This window comes from Onychostoma macrolepis, chromosome 19, assembly GCF_012432095.1.
Source record: "Onychostoma macrolepis isolate SWU-2019 chromosome 19, ASM1243209v1, whole genome shotgun sequence".
Lineage (NCBI taxonomy): Eukaryota > Metazoa > Chordata > Actinopteri > Cypriniformes > Cyprinidae > Onychostoma > Onychostoma macrolepis.
In genome coordinates this window covers 7,628,453-7,653,469 of record NC_081173.1, presented here as the reverse complement: position 1 = coordinate 7,653,469, position 25,017 = coordinate 7,628,453, and the positions used below count along the sequence as shown (strand labels likewise).

The 25,017-nt window shown below is 40.1% G+C and overlaps 1 protein-coding gene across 2 annotated transcripts in view; it reads right to left on the bottom strand.

Moving 5' to 3' along the window:
• The window catches only part of jarid2b (jumonji and AT-rich interaction domain containing 2b), a 114,709-nt gene that overhangs the window by 72,147 nt on the left and 17,545 nt on the right, over positions 1-25,017 (bottom strand). The window contains exon 1 of one of the 2 annotated variants that reach the window (XM_058754272.1): positions 19,306-19,556. The exons of the other annotated variant lie outside the window; for it this stretch is intronic. The gene's annotated coding sequence lies outside the window, so the exon portion shown is untranslated. Of the gene's footprint in view, positions 1-19,305; positions 19,557-25,017 lie in introns of those variants that run through there. 2 annotated transcript variants of the gene reach the window in all.

The window sequence follows — 25,017 nt, the reverse complement described above, 5'->3', positions numbered from 1 at the left end:
ATATGTATGTGTTGCCACACATCGAGTTAATGAGTGATGTTAGTGAGTTCATTCATCAGCTGCTCTGGCAAATTCAGTAAAAAAATGCATTAGACTGATGCAAGCATGTTTTCATTGATCTCATCACACTTAACGAATACAGCAAACACAACAAAACTCAAGTAAAGCAGTTTTCTTTGCTGTGGTGCTGACATCGGCCTCCGCAGGTCACAGCGTGCCAGCAGGCAAATCTGAAGTCAAAACTTACACTTCAGGGACAGGATTGGAAACAATTTTCAACAAAGTTATCTGATAAACAGACTAGAATCTGAGAAAGAAAACTCAGTTTTGCCTCCATTAAACCTCAGCATTTAGACTGATGATCTTTTTTTCCCCCTGCCACTTAAAAGTGCTTAAGTAAGCGATTTGTTTTGGGGTGAATTTTGAGAAAGACATTTTGAAATGAGGAGAGAAAAGAGCCGCAGACAGACAGAGCGAGGACAATGTGTGCCCTGTATGGGGCTGAGAAGCTTGTGAGCGCGGCGCGGCGTGCGAGAATTAGCTCCTCTACTCACAGCTGCTGTAAATATTTTCCAAAGCATTGGCAAGAAAGCAGCAACTGCAGCGCTGAGAGAGCTAGCTAACACCACGGTGTCGCTCAGTGAGGGTTTTATGGCAGCGGGGTAAACAAAGCACCACGTCCTGGGATGCCCTTCTGAGGTTGGCACAATCTCGTCAAATTTCTCTCTCTAAGACACACAGAGGTGTTTATGCCAGGCCACACTCCTGAGTCATGCGCTGGGAGACAAATTGGACAGCTGGGGGCTGAACGCCGAGAGACGGCACATTATGAACTTGTGAGACTGCACTTTAACAGACTGACACAAACCATCTGAGAGATCATCAAAAACCAGATCTCACGTGATCTTAGAGGATAAGATCCTCATGTGGAAAACCAGCTAAAACCACTGCAGTAAGATTGTTTCTAGTTGGTCCAAACTGGTCGTTTTTGGTCATTGGCTAGCCTAGATGACTGGATTATCTGTTTACCTGGTTTGGACTAGAGGCAGACATTTACACATATCAAAAGCGCCTTAAAAAGAGACCGTATGAACTACTAGACCATCCTGGACTAGCAAAAAATCTGCTAATATGGTCTAAAACCCATCTTGACCAACTTAACTGGTTTTTGCATTAAGAATGAGGTTTATTTTATTATTATTATTAATTTATTTATTTTGCATAATGCATTTCGCACAACAGCATTGCAACATTTTTCAAAGTGAACCTGAATATTCAGCTGGAATAATATAGATTTCACTTGACTTAATTTATCAAGATTTGAGTTTATCATGAATAATTAGGCTGTTAACATTACTGGTTAAATTTACTTTTAACCACACAGCATTAGCTATGTCAGGAAAAATGTTTTCTAAGGCTGGAAAAATAAATAAAATAATTAATTAATAGCAAATAAATAGCAATGTCATTTGACTTCATTTAGATCTTTTTTAATTATTGAGTTACGCATTTATTTGAGAATTTCTTAGTACTTTAATTTAGAATTTGTTTCCATTTATTTGTAATATAAATTGTTTTTGTTACTATTATGCACACCCACACATTTTATTTATATATATATATATATATGCGCATTTATAAACATTTTGGGGAATAAAGGAGTTCATTTTGATTCAACTGTGGCAGAATCTTCAGAGACAAAAAAAAAAAAACAGCTTGAGGTTATTTTTGCACACAAGAATGAAAAAAAAAAATAAAATCTCAAATAGGGTCACAAACAGCACCAGGTCTATTTGCTCAACCATAAACATTAAAGATGCACTAAGAAGTCCAGCCCAACCCTAGAGAAACATTATGCCAACCTTCCAGCCCTCTTTCTGAACAGACACTTCCTCTCTCTCTCTCTCTCTCTCCTCCATTTTCTCTCTCACTCCACCTCTAACAAGCTTCATAAATATACATCAGCTCTGTTATTTGGACACCTTGGCAGAGCGAGTGGTGCTTTAACTGTCAGGGAGTAACAAGCGCTCCCTTCAGGAGCGTTTCCCCGCTTCATTACCTACATGCCTGGCACGCCGCATCACACCGGGCCACATGTCAATCACAAGACAAAGAAGAGGGCAAGTCGGCCCGGCGTCTGAGGCACCTAAAACACCCTTCTGTTTATGGAGGAAACATTACACCTTCGAGACATGCAGCAAACACACAGGAGACAATGGGAAATTTGACTGATATATAGGTTAGGCTGATGCGATACAGCAATATATATATATAAACCATACAACAGTAGAAATGTCAGTTGTTAGCTAATACCATTTATATCGCATCACATGGTACAATTTAAATCATTTCGTAATTTTCCTCAGTTTGTGTCCCACTCAAAATAATAATAATTAAAAAATTCTAATTAAATAAATTAATAAATTATGTTAAACTAATGTTAAAATAAATATATGTATTAATGCAAAAAAAACATTTAAAATAAATAAATCTAATGAAATTAAATCCCACTATCAATATTATTATACAGTTACAATATATATAATACATAACATAATACAAAAGATAGCTTAAATTTACAATTAATTTCAGAAATATATTTTAATATCTTACTATCAATAACTTTATATCATACTGTGTACAAAATACACATGATATACAGGCATTTTATCAGTCATCGTCACCCATCCTCTGCATAATTCATATTGGTTTACCAGCAACACTGACATTGTTGTCAGTATACCAGGCAAAGAACGGTTATTATCCTGCAATAAACACACGATGAACACCTTACGCAAATATTATCTCACTGACATGCTAATTACTTGATTAGCCTTACCAATAATTAGCTCAGGAACATCTACTCTCCATGACCTCTATTTTTAAATGCAAATGAGTCCGTTTATGTGATAGTTACAGCTGCCACAGAAGAGTTTTACAGCACAGGACTCTAGTGTCATTGAATAACTCGCTTGAAAGCAGCGGGTTAAACGGTTATGATCCTAGTCATAGATGTCTGAGATCAGCTAACCTGTCCTGTTCCCTTTAGTTAACCTGTGAGTGTGCCGTTATTGAATCCACCATGCACACACAAACACACTCCATAACTGCATCTACACCCTCCACTCTGTCCTTTACGAGTGATGTAATTAAATTCTCTCCTGCCCCATCAACCCAGCGCAGGTCAGACAGCAGAAGCGCCAGCCAGATCCCGTAGAGTTCCTGTGTGCTGTACACACACACACACACACACACACACAGATGTGAAGCATTTCCTGACTAACACACAACACACATGCTAGCAGCTTCTATTATTCACCCTGGATACATATGGGCCAGGATTAATTGAGAGCAACAGGGGTCGAGGTAAACATATGTCGACCACTATACACACACACACACACACACACACACACAAACCATCAGCAAATGGGCAACAATCTTTCTTAATAAAAACAATCTGAGGGAAGACTGAATACACATTAAAACCAGTCTTGAATAACTCCGCTGTTAGCACACGTTCTTTCATACTAAGCTGTGGTGCTCATGTAGGCTGAACAGTCAGATTGAATCCAGCTTGCAACATTTTCCCAATCCTGTTCCCCATCTTTTCTCATCATTTTCTACTGTCTCTCTCACTGCCCTGGTGATATGTGATGGAAAAACAAATATTTACAGTTTTAAATAAAAACAAAAACAAAAAGCAAAACAAAACAAACAACACGAATACAAAAATGCAAAACATAACCAAACAAGCAAACAAAAATAAAACAAAGCAAAACAAATAAAAATCACAAAATCAAACAAGCAAACAAAACAAAACAAAAATTAAACCAAAGACTAACCAACAAAAAACAATCACAAGGCAAAAATAACAACAAAAATAAACACAAATACTGAAGCAAAATACTACCATCTCTTATTTGAATAAAAGCCAATAAGAACAAATACAAAGCTACTCAGCTTAAGGCAACTTTACAATTCACATTTCACAATGCATACAATAGGCCTATAACTTTTACAAATAAGTTGTGGGCAACTAGTGATTTCATGACTATTAATAACGTAGACATCAAGCATACCAGACAGGAACAAACCAAAAACATCATTGAACAGAACATAAAAGAGGCCCAATGTGACTGAATGAAGCAAATAAATTTTACGAGAGAAACACTCTAACATAAAAAGGCTTGTACTGGGTGAGAGGGGGCATGTAACGGCAACTGTGCACTTCATATCGCCGCTGTGGCCATTTTATTATCACAAACCATAGAGATGGCTTTATTCTCTCTGACATAACAACCCAATTTCAGTCCAATAGAAAATGAAATCTCTCTAGTATTGTGGCTTTTCCGCTCATCTATTAAATTGTCAAAGTAAGCAGGTAGTTACAAGACACGACAAAACAAATTCACAGCACGCCATGGGCTGCGAGATATAACGCTATGTGGAGAAGCACATGGGGAGGAGGATTTAAAGAACGTGTGAGGAAAGGACAGCGAAAGGATTGTCCCTGCTGAGTGTGAAGTCTGACACACGTCTGGTAGTTACAGTAAAGAGTCTGTTTAAACTCAATGAACTTGGTCTAAGGCCATACATGAAATGATATTTGCATTTATCTAGTGAAATCATACATTTGGCAGGTATAAATCAATGTATAAATCATGTCAGTAAATATTAATTTTCCATGCTAAGGACCCTGTGTGTATATAAATATCTCTCTCTCTCTCTCTCTCTCTCTCTCTCTGTGTGTGTGTGTTAATATTAGCATACAAATTATGTACAAAAAAACTACATTAAGGAAAATATAAATAAATAAATAAAATTAATTAAATAAAATAATAATAAATAAAATAAACTACATGTTTATTTTATGTGCGTTCTAACACTAGGTGTTTCCTGTTTATTCATTCACTGGAAACCTATTAAAGGATCTCTACATTTACTTAAGCAAATGTTTTTTGCAAACAAAGCGTGATTAAGCAGAGAGGAAGTAGCAGTCACGCTCGTGTTGGGGTGTCCATGCGTGGGTGTGAGGGGTCAGGGCAGCCAGGTGGTCCTGGTGTGAGAGGTCACGCCCACCAGACAGCTTGCGGCGAATGGCTAAGCTCCAGTGCTCAAAGGCCCTGTCAATCAAGATTGATTATGAGGAGTGGATGAATTAGCCCCTCCCCTTCGGGCTGATCTCACCCCCCGCGGCCCCCTCTTCATCCCCCGCTAAAGAAAAGAGCCTTTGCATGACAAAGTGGTGTGGATTTCATGAAGAAAGAAAGAAAAGAAAGAAAAAAATGAAATGAAGAATCCCTTTGGGGTCCCACAATCCCCCATACATCCCAAAAGGATGGACTTTGGGAATAAAGAAAGGTTCGGAAAGGCTACCCCTCTCTGCCCTTTAATCTATAGAGTTCCCCCACAACATTTATCCAACATATTACGTGGTCGCATTCAGCCTTCAAAATGTCAGAAAAAGTCACAGTGCTGCTTTCCAATAATCATGATGGGATTGTATTTGTTGAAGTAAAGTGAAGAAGAGCCGACGGTCCCAGCAGAGGGTGCGATCACCAGCGCTGCAGGTGTTAACTTGAACTAAATATTCGGTGAGGGGGAAATCAGCACCTTTAGAGAAACAACTACAGTGAGAAAAATGTGGTGCAAATGTGCAATTAGCATATGACGCACGCACACACACACACACACACACACACACACACGTTGCTTGGCCCTCACTCGCTCTACTACTGAACCAATTACAATAACACTGAGTTTGAATTGTGGCGAAGCCCCCTGACAAGAGCGATTACGCTCACCTTGTTTAAAAAAAAAAATGGCACTTAATTAATACCAGCGTGCAAAGGCAAGCCAGGCCTGACTCAGATTGACTCAGATCGAGAAATAACCGTTTTGAGACTAAAATACGTTAGTCAAACTTTTAATTGGACATTATTACAAAGTGCTCCTTTTAAACAATAAGAAAAGTGAAATTGTAATCTGTTAAGTATGCTTAAGTGCCCTTTTATTTCATTATACCTTGAAAAAGGCTACTAGCCGAAACGTTGGTTAATAAATATGCTTAAGTGAGTGTGCAGTTGTTCTCCAATTTATTTATATCCCTTTTATTTCATTAACATTATCTAAAAATCTTTTAATAACATTATCTTCATTAACATTATCTTAAAATCTTGTTAAATATTTGAAGTATACTACAAGTTCACATTTAATACTATTAGGTGCATTTTTTTCTCCACAAGAAAAGCAATACCTCTTCTCAGTGAGGGAGAACTGAGGTATTCAGGCCTGTGTGCTGAATTTTAGTATGAATAATAGTAATAGAGATGCTTGCCTTAGCAAACACTGCTAATTCAAGAAGTTTACTTATTTTGGAAAGAGCTTTCATTCAGTGCAACAATAAGTGAACAGGACAGTAATGCCAGATTCTGGTGGTTATGATGAATGACTGGCGGTGAAGACCTTGACTTCCTCTGTCTGAGGTTCTTTTGGAGAAAAGGCCTACCAAACAATGTCCTTTCCAACATGTGCCGGAAAGAACCGGTGAACACAAAATAGAGTGATTTGGTCAACAATGACCAGAATGACCAGACCTCATCATTCATTTCATTTTTATCTATTGTTTTTTCCTCCATCTCCTTCCTTAAGGGTGTAAGAAGAGACTCTTTCTGTGTCATTCTAGCTCACGTGACCTCTGACCCCGCTTATCTGGAGCTGAATGTTGAGTGATGATCGGTGTCAAAGCTTAAATATTCCACATTTAAACAATGCTTACAGACATGCGTGTGCGGTTTAAGTGTTTATTTGTGAGTAGCTGCTAAACCACCATCGGCAGTGCGATGTCCTGACGGGCTTTTCCATTAAACCCTCTTCCAATGTCTAGTCAATCACTCACAATGTTCAAAATGTACTAAAATTAGCTTTACATTTGATTTACAATTGAAAAACTCTCTCAAAGACTCTCTCTGTACGTCCCTTTTTCTCAGTTGCACACTGGCATTATTCCACAGCAGCGGCTGTTGGCAACAGGGTAAAGCCAGTAGCAGGATAAGCAGTCTACAGCCGTACCAGTGTGCTTTCCACTCGCTCGCAGGTGTCGCGCACGGCTGCCATCTTTTTCACGACGGGGAGGGCTGAAAGCCTGCAGTGTTCAAGAGTTTACATTTACATTTACATTTATGCATTTAGCAGAGTTCAAAAGGAAAGCGAGGCCGTCAATATCTGGACTAGAGTCACACATTCACATCACTTCTGGGTTTTGAGTCTTTTAAGCCAATGAGAATGTATATTTTAAAGACTGGGCTAATTGACATAGCAATTGTAAACCACTTATTTTGAAAGGACGAATGCTATATCTAAACCAAAAATTAACGGTATTGAATAGTACAATCTACCCAAATATTAGTTTCACTAAAAAAAAAATTCTCAATGCATGATATGCATCTTTAAATCAAAAACACATATAATGAAGCACACTATAAAAAGTAGCATCCTGAGCTATTTCTAACTATTCTATTCCTGATTTAACCCATTCAGAAATCATTTTTTGGTATAAATGAATTAGGTTGTTGATTCCGTGACGTTAAGTAATATTTTTGACTTAAAAAAAAACTACTGAATTTCGATTTTCAGGTTACTATTTTTTCCAAAGCCTAAAGAGAAATCACTTTCTGTTTGTGCACTTGGCAAGTCCGAAACAAACCGGACCCTGCAGAGCTGACAGGACTTCAAAGTGCTGAGCCATGTCTCTGCCACCACGTGCTCCATTTCTGATGCATGTTTGTGCAGCTGCGGATTCCTCGGCTTTAAACTTAAACCAGTGGAAAAGATCTTTCCCAACTCTGACAGCAGGATCTCAAACAGAAACTCTACCTGGCCAAAACACATCAGGTATCTAGGTGACTGAGAAGAGACCAAAAAACAGGAATGTCAAGACTAGTACCTAGTAGTTAGTACACATACTCTGAGGAACTGAACCATAATACGTATGCGTGCGAAGAACGTCTGAGTCATTTCCTGATACCTACATTTGTGTAGGTTTGAGTGAGAAGAGTTGATCTGGCATAGGACAGACCATCAGAAAATATGGCAGTATGTAAACAACCTGCCAAACTAGCCCAGGCACAGGCTAAATGTCAAGGGAAACTGGGAAAGTGTGTGGTATGCAAAATAAATATCTAGTAAAGGAAGTAAAATAAAAGAACAACAGTCTCAAACAGGTTTCCTCCAAAAACTCACGTCTGGTATTGGTTGGACAGATAGTCCTGCCTCAAACTCATATTGGTTAAGCTCATAAAAAAAAAGAGCAATACACATTTTTGTAGAATTAGTATATGAATGGAGAGATACAGTTGTTGTACCCACCTTACTTTTATTATAAGATCGGACACAGTCATTTGCAACTTCAATGTGATATTGACACTAAAACTGCAAAACGGTATTTCTTAAACAAATTGTATTGTATATTGTAATTGTAAACACACCGGTTTGTAGTCCAAATTTTTACCTCACTTTATTCAAAATGATTTTGAAAGTAAATCACACTTACAGTGTCCCACATATCTCAGTACCTAAAACTGAATGATTATTTAATGTTTTGAATTATTCCTTTGTTAAGAACTGGATATTTCAACTTGAATTGTAGCATCTGCCATTAGTGTTCTTGGCACTTAAAACAATAACGAATAAAAACAAACCAAAACCCATCCCCGAACACACATAAACACTGAGTTATGCAACTACCACTATCTTGTACTACCACTGTACTACCACTTTATCTTGTCAAACCGGTATAGCCTAATCGTCATTACATGTCTGTGCGTCACTGTAAACCATAAACGAACGTAGCACGTGGATGAAGCACATGCCATTCCTATTAAATTCGCACGTTAGCCGCTGGAACGCCTTGGCGTGACGTGACACGTTGATTCATGAGTGTAGTCGAAGCCAAACGTTGTGGATGAGGCCAGCACCTGTCAGCTGAAATCATATAGGGTCTGCTCCCTGCGTTCTGGGTACATGACGGGGCATACAACCCTCTTGGTCATGGAGAGGAGTCTAATTTAGAAATAAACAGACCAGCAAAGTTGGTCTGAAATAAACAGAAGAGATGAATAATGTGTGTTGAGTTTGTATGTAGTGGCTGGTGTGTGATTGCACCCCAGTTCTTACACATTCTAGGCAAATCAGCCGACAGATGATTTACATCTCTGTGCTTTAGGTTAGGATTGGTCCCTTGTTTTAAATTAAATGCAAAGCTGATCTACAACTAAAGATGTTTTGTACCCTATCTAGCAAATCACAACCAGTAGCACTCATTAGTTGGAGCCATATTATCGTACTCCATTTAAATCCTGTCTTTTAAAATTTGTTCATGATTTATTCCCGACCATAAAACAATTTCCTTGGTTTTAGTTTTTTTTACCTGCAACCAAACTTTACAATAACTTCCCTTTGTTCGCTAACTGAGCTCCCAGTAGTTACAAGCACATATTTTTAGTTCAGCATATAAGGAAAAAAAAAAGGTCTTGGGGGAAAATGGTATACCAGGCTATATAATCCAGCTTTGCGCGTGCAGCTCTAAAAAAAAAAATTATAATAATAATAAATGGCAGAAATATGACAAGCATTCAATACCCCTCGAGACGGCAAAACCGAGTCATGCTGGTACCTTGTCAATTTCCATTACAGAAAGATTAGCAGTTAGACAGCTGGTGCCACCACTTCTGAAGTACAAAAAGAGCCTCTGTTTACCACTGAAGAGAAAACGCTGCCATCCACAGACGTTATTCACAGAGAATCTGTGTTAGTAGGAATACTTTTAAGAGCATCTTGGTGCTTACACTATAGAGCGCTGCAATGATGGCATATTTTTGTAGGCCAACCTGCAAGTTAGCATTACCCTGGTTTCTTCAACAAAAACCCAATGGGATTTTTCCACTGGCTTTTGGATTATTGTAAAAAAATAAATAAATAAGCTCCGTGACCAATGAACGTTTATGACTCTTACAAAAGAAAAACTTTTTCCCTGAGAATAGTGTGCAAGAGCATGATTATAAACACAATGAGGCTGTAAAAGTGACTACTGAGTAGATGAGTTTAGCTCTGTAGTCCCATTTATCCACTTGTTACGTGGGGGTATTTGTGATTTATTGCATGCTGTATAATAAAACATGAAAATATCTTGAGTTCGAGTTAACCACAGACCTAAATTTCAAGCATTTAATCAAAACCCATTCAAAAAAAAACACTGACTTCATGGCAATTTAGCTGGAAGCGCTAAAGTTTGGCCTACAAAAACACGTAATCCCTGCACCACTCTACTGACTGTTGTTTTTATAAAAACCAAACAGTGGTAGCAAGAGGTGAATGAGGTGAGAATGACACATACGCCATATAGGTGTGAAATATCTTTGAAGACTCCAAATAAACGACAAACCACCACTAGTTTTTAATGGTTCAGTCACACTCCTGCTTAAACCGCGGCCTAACCATAAACCAGCACTAACAAGCCTAGAAACTCTATGGTTTTGAATATGTGCAAGCTCCTCCCCTTCCCACAATGCTCCACTGTGCCAGACATCATCCCACGGGGGTCACATGGGATACTCGACTCCCAGATTTCCTGTCCACAATTAAGCCAGCCAATAATGTGGCCGGCGCCTGCCAGGACTGTAGGCGCTCCTGCTCTCTCTCTCGGTCCTGCCAGTCTTTTACAGAGTGCCGTTCTGCTGATGGTGCACTGGGGTGAGGGGAGGGTGCTTTAGAAAAACAGCCATCCATTCAGCCCGGCCAGGAGACAAGGTCTAATGAGTTTACAGAGACCAGGAGAAAACACACATAACTCAGCATACACATCTCCCCTGGACAGGAAGGGAAAGACAGCCGGACAGGGATGGGATGGAAGGATTGGGCTATTGAAAGCCAATTCTGACATGGCACGTTTCAGCTCAGTGTTATAAATGTCTGTTTAACCTGAAAGATATGGACAGACAAAGGGGAAAGATGAGTTTATCCGTCTTCCTGCTGAAATAGAGGAACTTGGCTTCTCGAGAAGGCCTTGTGGAAGCTTGAATCAGATTGAGGCCATCAAGCCACATCTACTACATATCAGCCCATGCCAATATATCTCTCATTCTCAGAATGCTCTACTCTCCATTTCCAAATGAGAACTATGTGTAGACAAAGTAAAAAAAATAAAAATTAAAAAATTATTATATAGACATATACATATATAACTGCCTTTGCGGGGACAATGAATGGAGCTCCAAGGAAAATCTGCCACATGATACATTTCAGTTTGCAATTAAATTAGATAGGAGGTTGAGAGAAAATGATCATGTTGGATCTAAAAGTGCTCCAAATGAATCACACATGAATCATTCACACCCAAATTTATGAAGTGGATTATCCGACTGAAGAACTGCTTCATGACAAATAAACCTATATGAAGTAAAGATGATCTATTCTGAAAATAAGAACACAAGAACCTAAATACTTTAAAACCTTTTAAAAATATGAATTTACACTACCGTTCAAAAGTTTAGAGTCGGCAAGAAATTAATATTTTTTTCATACATTCATAATGCTACAAAATGTTTATATTTCAAGTACACGATGTTCTTTTAAAATCATCATGGTTTATGCAAAAACATTAAGCAGCATGAGCATTTTCAGCACTGATAATAATACAAACTGCTTCTTGAGCAGCAAATTAGCATATTAGAATGATTTCTGGAGGATCATGTGACACTGAAGACTAGAGGTAGGCTGCTAGAAATGTTTAATTGTAATGATATATTTCACAATAATACCGTTTTTACTGTAACTTTGAACGGTAGTGTACATTAAAGCCACAATGATTCAATTATCAATATATAGCATTATACAGCTAGCTCAATAGCTAAATTATGTATTACTCATTAACAGCACCATTTTCACCGTCTGTCTGGTCTAAACTGAAATGAGCCCTTGTTGATGTGAGTCGGATAATAACAGACACGATCCTGAGCTAGAAATGGAGAGTTAACATAGTGAGGGAGACAGCAGGTACAGAGAGCGAAGTGCTTTATTAGCCCTCCTTCCAACCCCTCACGCACACACACACACACACACACACACAGAGAGCACTCCCTCACCTAATTTAGCCCCGGGATGACAGAACGTCAGACTGCAAGAAAGGAAAGTGGGACTCAAGGAAAGACAGACAGAGAGAGAAAAGAGAGAGACAGAGAGAGAGAGAGAGAGAGAGAGAGAAAACTGCAGGTCATCAGACAGGCACACCGGTCCTGTTAATGAAGGACAGGGAGGAAAGGGATGGTTCACCCAAAAATGAGAATTCAGTCATTATCTACTCCTTCACACCATTTCAAATCTGTGAATAAATCAGTCTGAATTGTGAACAACATGTTCAGTCAGATTTGTAAACTGTCAACCTCTTCACTGAAGGGAAAAAGAGGCAACTGAAAATATTATACCGTTTCACTGATTCACCACTTAACTTGATTCACTAATGGTTCAGTCACAGCAATTAGAAGCACACTGGAGATGACTATTATAAGATTATCCCTTAATAATTACATAAATTTCAGTCTTGTCCTCCCAAAAAGCTGTTGTGTGGCTTAGAAGACTTTGTATAAAGAGCAAAATATATAAAGGAGTTATTATTTGGAGCTGAAAAGAGCTGCATAAAAATTCCTCTAAACTTTCCTTTTGAGTTCCACAGGAAAAAGAAGGAGGGAAAAAAAAGAAAACAGCATAAGGATTTGAAACAATGAGTGAGTAAATGATCACAAGATTTAAACACACACACACACGAGAGAGAGAGAGAGAGAGAGAGAGAGCGAGAGAGGGAGAGAGAGAGGTGGCCTTGAAATAAGTCAATACTTTATTAAAGTGAGCATACAGAAAATCTAGAGAGAAAACCATGAGACGCAGCGAAGAAAAGGTGAGAGAAAAATGCTTCGAATTCAGGAAGAACCATAAGTCATAACGAAAACATTAAACCGCTAGAGTGGAGACAATACAAGATAATAAATGAGAAAATAAAAAAGGACAGGGAGAAGGAGGTCAGGCTAGAACACTTCTCCGGTACACCGAGTCACTGTAGCCTAATCAAAGCCTCCTAAAATAGCTGCACTGTTACTCTACAGAGCATCTGGCAACCTTTTCCCCACAAAATCTCTTCTTCGGCATGCTGGCCTGCGCCACACGCGAACCAAGAAACACCTCTATGGTCAACACTATAGCTGGGCACAGCTGATCAATGACGCCGATACGCGAACAGGATTAAAGTCTGTCCCTTAAGCCAGGAAGGTCACTGCAAATAATCTGGCATTGATTATTCTTTATATCCCGGCTGAGCTGGCGGGAACAGTAGTGCTAATGTCAGCTGATTAAGGTGCGCGGACACGTCCCATCCTGTCCCGTGCCACTCGATACTCGATCGTAGTGGTGCAACGGATAACAAAACTCACGGTTCGGATCATACTAGGGATTTTGAGTCACGGATCGGATAATTTTTCAGATCAGCAAAAAAAAAAAAAAAAAGCTTTTCATTTATTACTAAAGTGAGCTTTTAAGTAGCTTCTATACCGCAGCAGAAACTACTAGCTTAAATATTAAAGTCAGTAATATAACAAGAACAATTGTACAAATTACAAGCATAGATGAACAGCCTACAACATAAAAATATAGGCTATATAAAAGACAGTAACAGTAGTATTCAGGTGCAGAAATGTAATCATTATGTGCAAAACAACAATTCTTACTGCAAAAGTTAAATACAGATTAGCCTTTGTTAAAACTGTGGTGTTGTTTAATTAGCAAACAAGACAGAAGTAGGTATTTCTAGGCTGCTGTCTCTTTAAAACTAAATGCACAGACCTAATACTGACACACATTCTGTTTCGGCTGTGTATGTTAACTTAAGACATGGACATAACCTACTGTGTTTACCAGAATACTTTCCAAAACGGGTATTTTCACATAACTTTGTGTGTATGTATTCATCCGTTGAGGCGTTGTCTGAAACGCGGTGTCTGAATCGCGAGTCCTGATTCGACGACTTCATCTGAATGGTCTGAAATTGCTTGAATGTGTAATTTGGGAAGACAAAACATACTGGTTAAACTTAACAGTTAATCTGCGAATCACATGCTTGCCGAACCGTAGGGACTGGTCCGTATGGATCACGGATCATCTACGATAAACAACAGCCACATCTCATATGGACCTCTACACACGACCTGATGTGCAAGATACTGAAAGAACACATGAGACTGAGAGAGAAAGTGATATAAAGTGGATTAAATTTGTAAATGATCGGATGTTCTGCTAAAGCTAATGTAAAAAGCTTGGCTGTTTAAGCCAGTTTACGTCAGAGAATTCTGTTAATTTACTGATTTCAAAAGGGGTGATGCTTTGCAAGACTATGCTAATGCCATAATAACTGCATGTGTGTAATACTCACAAAAAATAGCAAACAAGTCTAATACGGTCAATGCTAAAAAGACCTGTGAAGCATTACCAACAGTCAGCTTCTGTTTCTCTTATTGCAGACTTTGCTAAAAATGAACGTAACAGATAGTAATGCACTGATTTCATAGAATGCTTCAATGTGTTTTATATCATTAAAAGACACACACAAATAAAAACACACTTATTAATATGGAACTATGAAAAGTCATAAACACTCATTTTATTTTGCTCAATTTGTCATCAGAGTCTCAGGCATCAGAGAAAATCTTCAGAACACAAACAGGATCACACAAACCTGCTGAAACTCAATCCGCCCCTTCTAAACTGCCAAGAATCTCGCAGAAACAAAACCAGTTCAAAAAGTACAGCTATAACGCCATGACGATAAAAGCAAGCATGTAATTATGTTCTCTGCTTCTGTTTGGAAACTCTGCTTTGATTTCACTCAAAGATATGGGCAGGGTGTGTTCCCAATGACACAAACACACATTCATACATTAAAAGGATGTCTGGCATGAGGTTGCCAGGATGTGTACATACAGACATGCAAAAAGAGTGTGTATGTGAGAGCTTCCAGACAAGCCGATACAGGCAGCAGTGTTCCTGATGCGCAGCCAGATGAAATGAGGCTACATCAGAATAACGGCAGTATTGTGAATTATAGAAGCATCTGATACCTCAAATTACATGAGCTGGCACAGACCACTTCCACTCTTACTGACCTACATTACACAAACACACACTCTCAGTAGCACTCACACAAACAAACACATACCTGAAGACACCCATTAAAAGAACCGCTTCAAATTCTGCCAATCAACCATAAAATATTAAGTGTTTCATCCGTGCGTTGGGCTAAAAACCCTCCTCAATTCTATTTCACTCATGAATGGTTGATGAATAGGCCATGCCACTGTTCTCAGACCGGCCTGAGCCCTAATCTAAACCAATGACAGACACAGACTCTAAACCAGCCCTTAGAGAAAATATCTGGCTCTATCAGTAAAACACAGATGCTCTAGAAACCTCAATCCAGCGAGTGTCTAATGGAGGAAGAGAAGTCCTCAGAGGAGTGAGCAATGGCCCAATCCATTAGATCCACTCACCCTTAACAAACACACTCACACAGACCTTATTAAAGTCAGAGTTTCTGTGCCTACACACTTAGAAGAATTCCTTGTGCGGTAAAAGGCGACAACTGTAGCTATTAATGCGTTTGTATAACCGGTTAACGTCACTTAGCTCATGTTGTCCCAGTTTACAATGATGTCTGTCCTCACAGATCTCATTGGTTTAATCTCCTCAAGGTCACTATATGGTAATTTGAGGGTTACCCTCTCTCTCAAATGCACAGACACCTGAATGCACATCATTCTGTGAGGGTCTTTCACTCAAATTAAGAGTAGCCAATTCAAAAAGGGGTGCAGGACAACATTAAACTTGGTGCAAGTTGTTCTTTAAACCGTTATAAGACCTCAAATGGGCCTTCCGTCAAAATCCCCCTCATCTGCAGACGTTCAGAAGAAGAAGTAGTAGTGAGGTTTGAGGGAACGGTTAACCACACACAGAAATAATGAGCAGAACTCTTAAAACATCTCAGTTCTCACCACTCTCTCACGTTACCCAGACTTTTGTGGTCTTTGGCTGGACCTGACAAAAGGAGCCATGGAAGAAATAAAAGACATGAAAGTAGAACGAAGGAGAACAAGGAAGATGATGGAGAACTACAAGACAAAGGAGAATGAGAAAGAGCAGGAATGTATAAAGTAGAACAATGGAGACTGAAGAAGAATAGATGAGAACCTAGAATATTGGAGATCAGAGAATAAATGAGAATAAGGTTGAATAAGGAGAGCGAGAGCAAGAATGAGTTCCTGTAGCTAAAATAGTAGAGCATGCCAATGCCAAGGTCATATATTAGATTCCCAAGGAAAGCAAGAACTGATAAGACATAAATGCATTTGGATAAAAGCGTCTGCCAAATGCATGAATGTAGAATGAGGGAGAATTATGGAGAATGCCGACCAGAGCTTGTCCATAACCTCATACTTGCTCTCCACTATCAAGTGCCAGTCTAAACATATCTAAGCTTGCCCATTTCCAGAAAACATCCAAAGCTGCTTTTCTCGTGAAGGAGGTATCTTGGACAAGCTCCTGTCCACAGACACTTTGGCTGAAGATGCACAGGATGCATGTTCTAAAATACATCTGAGCTCAAACAACCTCTGTTCACTTTTCACTGAACCCAAGCCCACCGGTTAACCCACAGCTTTGCCTTACTGCACCGCTACTGTGTAGAGCTGGCATGGTGAAAGCACTGTGTGGGCTTAAATATACATTCACTCATCACAGGGGGCTTTTTCCTGTGGTGTGGGTAAATAAATGACTCTGATTTAGTGGAACGCTGTCTCCAGGTGGCCATGGGTGGATTGAATCTGCTCACTCAGACATTAAAGGTGCACATGACCAGTATGGTGCTGGCATGACACAGTTCCCCATTAAAGATTTGCCAGGCTTTTGTCCAATTAGTACCACTGTCTGACTGGGCTCCTCAGTCCTTTTCCCAACTCTATAATTCTGTCCACCCAGATGTCCTTCTCTCAGTCACCCTTACTCAAGCTCCACCACAACCTGGGACCAAGCCACCCAGGGATGGCATACGGGAGGTCTACTCGGTTGCTTCGTGCAGACTTCCCCTTATAAACAAGTGGAGACACTAGCAGTAATGAAGTCATAGCCTCAAACCCTGAACCACAAGTCATTTCAAAGCTACTAATGAGTCATATCACTGTAGCGGACTTGAAAAAAACACTTTTTGTGATGAGTCAAGGAACGGTAGCGAAAGTTTAGTGTCTGAATGCACAGGAAAACATCCTCCAATTGATGTCATAGAAATAAATTAGAAGGTCCAACATCTGTAAAAATATTTTCCCCTTTTGCTAACAAGTACAGACATAAGACACTAACTGAGCAGGGACTTTATTTCAGAAACACCTATAATTTCGAAAAAGCTAATTCATGACTCACAACCGGTAATTGTCATAAAACCATATCACACATGCAACTAAAGAACTGCTTATCAGGAAAAATGTTTGCCCATCTTAAATGGAGCATTATGTGGACACTTTATGATTAAGAAGGATGCTTATAAAGCACCCTCATGTGGCTCCAATGAACCCTCGATTCACTGTTTTGTTAAGTGCGCAATGGTGCGGACTTTACAATGGAGATCTACCCGACAGGCCTTGCAACATTACGTCAGCATGTCGAAAACAGGATCACAAGGGCTGAGGGTGGCCATTTAAGAGAAGACCTTTATGACTATCAGCTTGATTGCATCCTGTTGTGGAGACTGTTCACACGTGAAGAACTGTCTGAAAATAAATGGCATTGTTCTTCATTACTGTACATCTGACAACCAGATTTTGTCAGGTAATTTCAAACAAGTGATAACATTTCCAACCTCAGCATCAAGTCACTAAGTGATTCAACAATTCCTTGGAAAAGTCTCGGATAAGTCCATTACACTAAATATCATGTGTGCTTCCTCTTTATTTCCTACTATTGTCCACAGGAACATTTACGAGCTTTCATAAAGTCTTTGCTGTTGGCTTGCAACCACACCACGCACGACTCCCGAAGGGTGGAGTTTGGCCACTTATCCAACTCTAACTTCCCTAAATCACACACCGCCTTATCTCCGCAAACATCCATCCATCCCTCCCTCCCTCCCTGTCCCCACCAGACCTCCAGTCCCTGTTTTTTTCTTGTTCGGTCCTGGCAATATGTTGATTGGGACGACTCGTGTTTCAAGGTCTCGACAGGTCGCTAGCAAGGTCTAAGCGAAACAGAAAAGCAGAATGCTCACAAAAGCATTTGGAGTTGGAACTGGACTCCAAATACTGGCCTTATCTCCAAGCAGCCAGAAAAGCGGCAGTAAAGGTGCTGATTGGAATCTGGGAATGCTGATTACGAATCAGTTTACAGAACTTTATCCTTCTAGGTTTAAAGACTCCATGTCTACAGAAAGGTGTAAGCTTGGTGGTCAAAACACCAGTGATATACTTCGGCTATTCATCCACCACACACGCCTTTGTGCACACAAACCTTTCAGATGTAAACATTAAAATCAAGTCTCACTATCAAGACAGACGATTAAGAAGTCTGTAATTATGTAAAGTCAATCTTTTTTTCTCTCTCTATTCTTACTGTATGTGCCATTAAGGGGGCTCAAGGAAGCTATTTTAAAATCATTCATGAGGTCAAGGATAGAATCCCAAGGAATTCTTGAGGTTACCCTGACACTCTAAACTCATTCCAAACATTCCTAAAGCCAGACGTAGCCTTTGAACACTAGCGTCAAATACCATGAAAAGGAACGCTGAACAACGTGTGACCAGCTCAGTAAAATGACACAATGACACTGGAGGTGCAATAAGAGTCGGTCGAACAAATAACACCACCACTGTAGTGTCTTGACTAATTGGATTATTTTCTCACAAGCTCTTCTCTCACACCATCCCTTCCCCCGCACATGTACATTAAAACACATCTTACACCATCAGTACCAGACGTTCTGTGTTGAGGTAAACTGAGCACAAGAGCTCTATTACCCTACTAAATAAAGTAACAGGAGCCGGCTTTCCTCCACTGCTGCTGAGAGTCAGCTGTGCCTGCCTCTTAGCCAACATGATATCAAAATTGATTCTGTTTACTTTAATGCACATTTCCTTATTTCTGCAAACAAACACAACAGACCCGCTAGATTTAAATCAGCACAGCCAGCGAAGGGTCGAACACAACTGTTTTGAATGAGCGCACCTTTCTTTTAACAACCAAAAAATGGCTGTTTCGTTGTCTGTTGAGGAAGTACAGACTGTCCTCTCGTTGACAGCTGAGGAGCGGATCCAGCGAGAGCTTGATGGAGTGACGCGGAATCAAAAAGTTTTTCAGGAATCACGGCAGTAGACACCCGCCCACTCTAAAGTGGTACTAAACTGCAGTGGAAACGCAAACCGAGCAGAGTCGTACCACGCAGTGGAAAAGCACCATTTGAGAGCATTCATTGATCTCTGCCACTGTCTTACAGGAACCAGAGGACACAGCCTGGGATTTCAGATGTCCAGATATACTGGTCACATGGTTGGCTTGCACACACAGCTCTCAGAGAAGTATTTAAAGTACTCCCTAGCTGTTCTCCTGATGTGCCAAAGCCTCAAAGTCCAAACCCTCGAACAGATTTATTTTTACTACAACTCAACAAAAGCTTGCTGTGAAGAGCGGGATAAATTGAAGATTTAGGAAAAGATTCTAACAAGTCACAACTCATGGCTCAATTTTCAGGGCTCAAGCATGAGAAGATGCAAGAGTCTTAGACTAGTGCATGTGGAGAAAAGACCTGTAATTCACCAGACCACCGGAATGGTGAAACAGCCCGTCATTCTCAAAGACACTACACTATTCAGCAGACCAAGCCGGGGGAGGAACGGATCACACGTATCAGCCAGCCTTCCCATCCAGATCTCTCCCTCCTTCAGCGGGAGGAACTACCGAGTTCTCTGCTGGGAACCGAGCCTACAGTGTTCCCATTGTAAGAGCCAGTCACCCACACGTGATTGAGGGAGAAACTCGACACAAATGCTCCCATTCTGCAAGGACGTGGAAAGAAAAAAAAAATGATGGGGATGTGGGGGGTAGACGGATGCGGCGTCACCACTGGCTGAACCTCTGAACCCTGAGTGGGAGGGAGCTGGCCAAGGTACGAGGGGGATTGTGGGAAAATAGCGTGGTGTTTAAGGCAGCAAGGGGACGATAACCAACATCCTTTACAGCAGCTGGATTTGGACAGAACATGATAACATCACTTCTGATCAACCCAGGGTGGGAGGCTTGTAACAGAAAAACAGAAAACTACAGATGCAGTACAGTGTATGCAAAACACTATATCATAAGGAAAGTTTTTGTTTTTTTCAAAAGGGGCATCCTATTTTAAATGTAATGACTCAAATGAGAAGGTTAAAAAAGCCTTAGCATAAAACCAAAAGTTTACCCAACCTTGGGCGGAAACTGCATTACGCACACGGAGATCCATTTAGATATTTCCCCCAACGTGGGCCTCCTAGAAAATCAATGAAACGCCAGGAAGCGGTGCTGATTAGATTCCGCGATTCAGCTGCGTGCATGAGCCTTTCATCATGTTTACTCCTACTCACTTCCACCTAAACATGTGTAACTGTACTTTTTAATCAGCTAATACACAGCGGCAATGAAAGCTTCCGTGAGAGGTTTTGAAACTTCACATACCACCCACAATCGTCCATGGTGAAAAGTAACCGTGGCCAAATGTATTTATTTTTTTAAATCAGAGTAAAAATGCTATAAACACACTCCGTAAGCTTTACAGTTGGTATGGTGCTCATTTCTAACATTTTATGCTAACACATTCACTTGCTGCCATTTAATTTTATACATGAACAGAAACTCATAACATGGTTCAATGACACTGTGATTCACTAAAGAAACGCACACTACAATGAATACACCTGAATCCTGGTGTATATGAGAAAATGAGTTTTGTTTGGGTCATCAAAAACAAAATGGCAACTCATATTTCTGAGCTTCAGCTTACTCAACACAAAACTGATTTCTGCACAACTCTTCACCTGTGACCTGCATATATTTACAATCCGTACAAGTCAAAATGAAACTGATCTCAGAACAGACAACACTCACTTCCTGGTAAATGTCACAGACAGGGAAGCACAGAGGGAAACCCCATTTCCTTAGCGTAGCTAACAGCAGGCTAACTTTAAATACGAGTACCCTTCATTCCACATACACTCACCACCTGAGGTGCGGTACAGTACAAATGTACAGTGAACCACAGACTAATTTTTGCCAAGTCAACCATAACAGAGCTGATTAAAATCAACCTTTTTTTCCAGATTATCCTCTTTTCTAGAGTACAATAGGAGGTGTAAATGGGCTGACATGCATTTCAGTGAAGGTTAGGTGATCTGATTAACATTTGAAACAATCTCAGAATCGTGATTCAGTGATAACAATGAAGTGAGGCACAATAACATTTCAATACAACAAGGAGGGGGGAGGGTTCTGCAGGAAGCACAGGATGTTTCTCCCAAATTACAGGCAAATCGCAACTACTAACGCAAGGCTGAATTTAAATATCCAGGTTAAGCAGAGATTTTATTCAGGTGCAGGTGACTCAGACACTTTCACTGGGAGGAAATAGTTACTGTAACACAGAAGCCGTTTGAAAACAGAGGGAGGGGAAAAACACAGATCATCAATGCTCAGAATTGATCATCACCCACTCTCTCCTTTTAACAGTATAATGTGGGGTCGTGACAGATGGGGGAAGAAATCAGAATGAGATTTTAGTTTGAGGTATGAACACTTAACTACTGAGAAATGACTTGAGCATTGTGGTGAAACCACATTTGCATATTTTCTGTTAAAAACATGAGTGACCCTTGCCTTTGCAGAAGTGAACATCATAATACTAAGGCGCTGCTATGCGGTTGATAAGGTTTTATTTCACATGCTGCCAAGTGGTTACTAAGATATTCTAGAAGGTTACTTCAATCAGGTCAAAAGATCTTACCTTCAAGTCTCTAGATATGACTCTGGTCCCTCCTTCAATAGGTAAATACATTTCTGGAATTGTCCTGTCCTTTTTCTATGAAAGCAAATTATAACGTCAATTGTTACTTTCTGTATGTGTAAAAGTGTCACTCACTTACTCTCTACATACACGGATCCTTTGATTTGGGAGCATTTATAGCTCCCGTCACCACCGCGTGAAGATAAGTGTTTTTACTGGAGTCAAATGAAGTGAATGAACAACATTTATTGCTGTTTATAAAGAAATTTTCAACAATGGCAGATGGTTTGGCACAGGGCAAAAGTGTTGTGTCAAAAGAAAAAAGAAAAGACAAAGCAAGAAAGCAAAATTGATTTTTAAGTCGCTAACAGTGAGGCCAACAAACAGGCAGTTTTGCAATACGAGAATTGGCAGGAATTTCAAAGTTTGCTGCGGCATTCAGCTCAACGAAAATGAGATGCTGAATATGGCACAGCGTCAAAGAATCCCTCAATACTTGTCAAATAAGGAACAGTACATGCTAAGAGGGAGATTTACTTTAAAAAAATGAAGGCCTCTGGGCCAAAACACTGTGTTCTTGGATTGAACACCTGTGCATTAAACAATTTTTGTTCAAATTGAAATACTGACATTCTGCACAGTATATACAGAATACTGCCAACTATTTTTACAGTGCTCACATCTGGCTAATAAACATTTCAAACAGCCGCATTGTGGTCACTTGTCCAGTCATCATCTCTAAAATGTATTTTTCATAATTCATCTATAAAGATGTAATAAAACTCTGACCTTAAAAAAAACAAAAAACAGCTGACATTGTTTCTGGTTCATTAATCACATTAGAAATGGAAAGTCAAGTCAAGTGCATTTGTATTGTGGGATAAAGTATTTTGGTTAGTGGTTCTTTGCATAGTATACATACTGCAGAAAAAATGGTAGCATTTTTAAGATAGCCCTAAATGCCACAGCTTCTTAGCAGCTGGCTAAAGGCAGGACGATGTCACCCCCCACACCCTCAGAGTCCCATTAGACCCAGGGACATGCAGCATACCTATCAAAAGTACTTTGTTCTCCTACCGTAGTGCCAGCCAATCAAAGGCCCTCGAGAGACAGCAAGCGACCACAGACTTGGCCAGGCATCTTCATAGCTCCGCCTACCTCTCTCCCCCTCCCACACCCTAACAACAGCAGCATGCTGCTCGCTTTCACAGCCATTCATTTGCTCACTCGCACGCTCTCTCTCTCTCTCTCTCACTGCTGCGCGAGTAGTTAACTCTTTCCCTGCGCAGAAGACACAGCGTCTCTTCTTCTTAACCTCTCTGAGCTTTATGTTTACACACAGGAGGTAACCAGCTGTGTGGCGACAAAAATTTACACACAGGACACTGAGGGACTCAGAGGCACACACTCAAATAACACACACACACACTCACAGCCTCCTGGCCGTCTGGCTAATGTGGCAGCAGCCATGGGAGGTCAGGCTGGTTTATGCAGGAAGAAAAACACGTTATCACTCCTGGTTAACAAATGAACAAGCGCTGCATCTTTTCTTATGACCCTTAAAATGACACTCGATTGAGAAAAAGGAGTTTGCAAATTCTATACGTTACAGAAATGACCAGTCATCCAACAACTAAGTAGTTGATTAGTGAGGTCATGTAGTCAACCTAGATTTTTGTTTTCTTCCCCTCAACACACAATTTGTTAGTTTTAATATTTTTGTGGTACCATGCTGTAAAATCCTGTCAGAAACTTGAATTTGTAAATGCATCTCCTTTCAAGAAATGTCAATTTGAAAATAATTGTTTAAGTACCTCAAGACCCCTGCTGCCTGTTCCCTTCTGTTGCATATCTAGCCAGTTTTTAAATCTTGTTAACGTCATCCTATCAGAGTCAAATGAAGCCCAAACCAGCCTAGTTGCACTGGTTGTAGTCGACTAGTAACTCAGACAACCCACTGACTAGTCAGTTGAGAGAATGTGTCATTTTGCACATCCCTAGTAAACAAACAGAGATCTGAAAATAGAAAAATATTACTTCCATGGTGTTGGACATGAGCTGATGTATCATTCTCCAGAAGTGTGGGTTTGGGTGGAGTGATGGGCCTGTCATCATGGCTGTTATCGCTTCAGGCTCTGTATTCTCCTTCCTCTATTTCTCTTTCTTTTGGTGAGCTGCAACAAAGAAGCCCCCCGCGCCCCCTATGAGCAGGGGAGAGGTGTTAACAGCAGCCTGACAGGAAGAGAGCCTTCAGAGGCCATCTTAAATTCAGCTCTGTCTACAGGCGTCAAATATCTGCATTCGTGCACGCAAATCATTCCTTTATAACGTAGAGCCTTGTTCTTGAATTCACGCCAGCACGTCCGTAATACGCATTCTTCCCCACACATTTTTTTTTTTTCTTTTCCTCAGGAAATGGTTTATGACACAGCTGTGCATCAGTGCTTCTGATTTTTTCGGAGGGACCTTGAATGGGTCTCTCAGAGCATGACCTTACAGTCCCGTTAGGAGGAGAAAAAAAAAAAAAAAACAACTCACTTAGGCCAAGAAAACCATTTTGGCTTCCTTTTTCAGGGAAATTAAAGAAAAACTGGTGTCGTATTTTGTGGCCTTAATCATTACGCATGCTACTGTTTCCTTTAAGAAAAACTACAATTATGCTATTGACAGTGGTTGAAGCATGTGTGCCAATGCTTTGAGCCACGGTGCTCATATAGGCAATGGAAGTTCAAATCCAGCTTGCAACATCTCCTGATCCTGTTCTCCTCTTGTCATTTTCTTTCCTATTCTCACTGTTCCTACAAAAAGTGTCAGAAGTCCAAAAAATACTCTCAAAAATAAATAAAATACACTACAAGGACACATGTAATAAAAAGCAATAAAGTTCAGAACAGCTATCAAAATCCAGG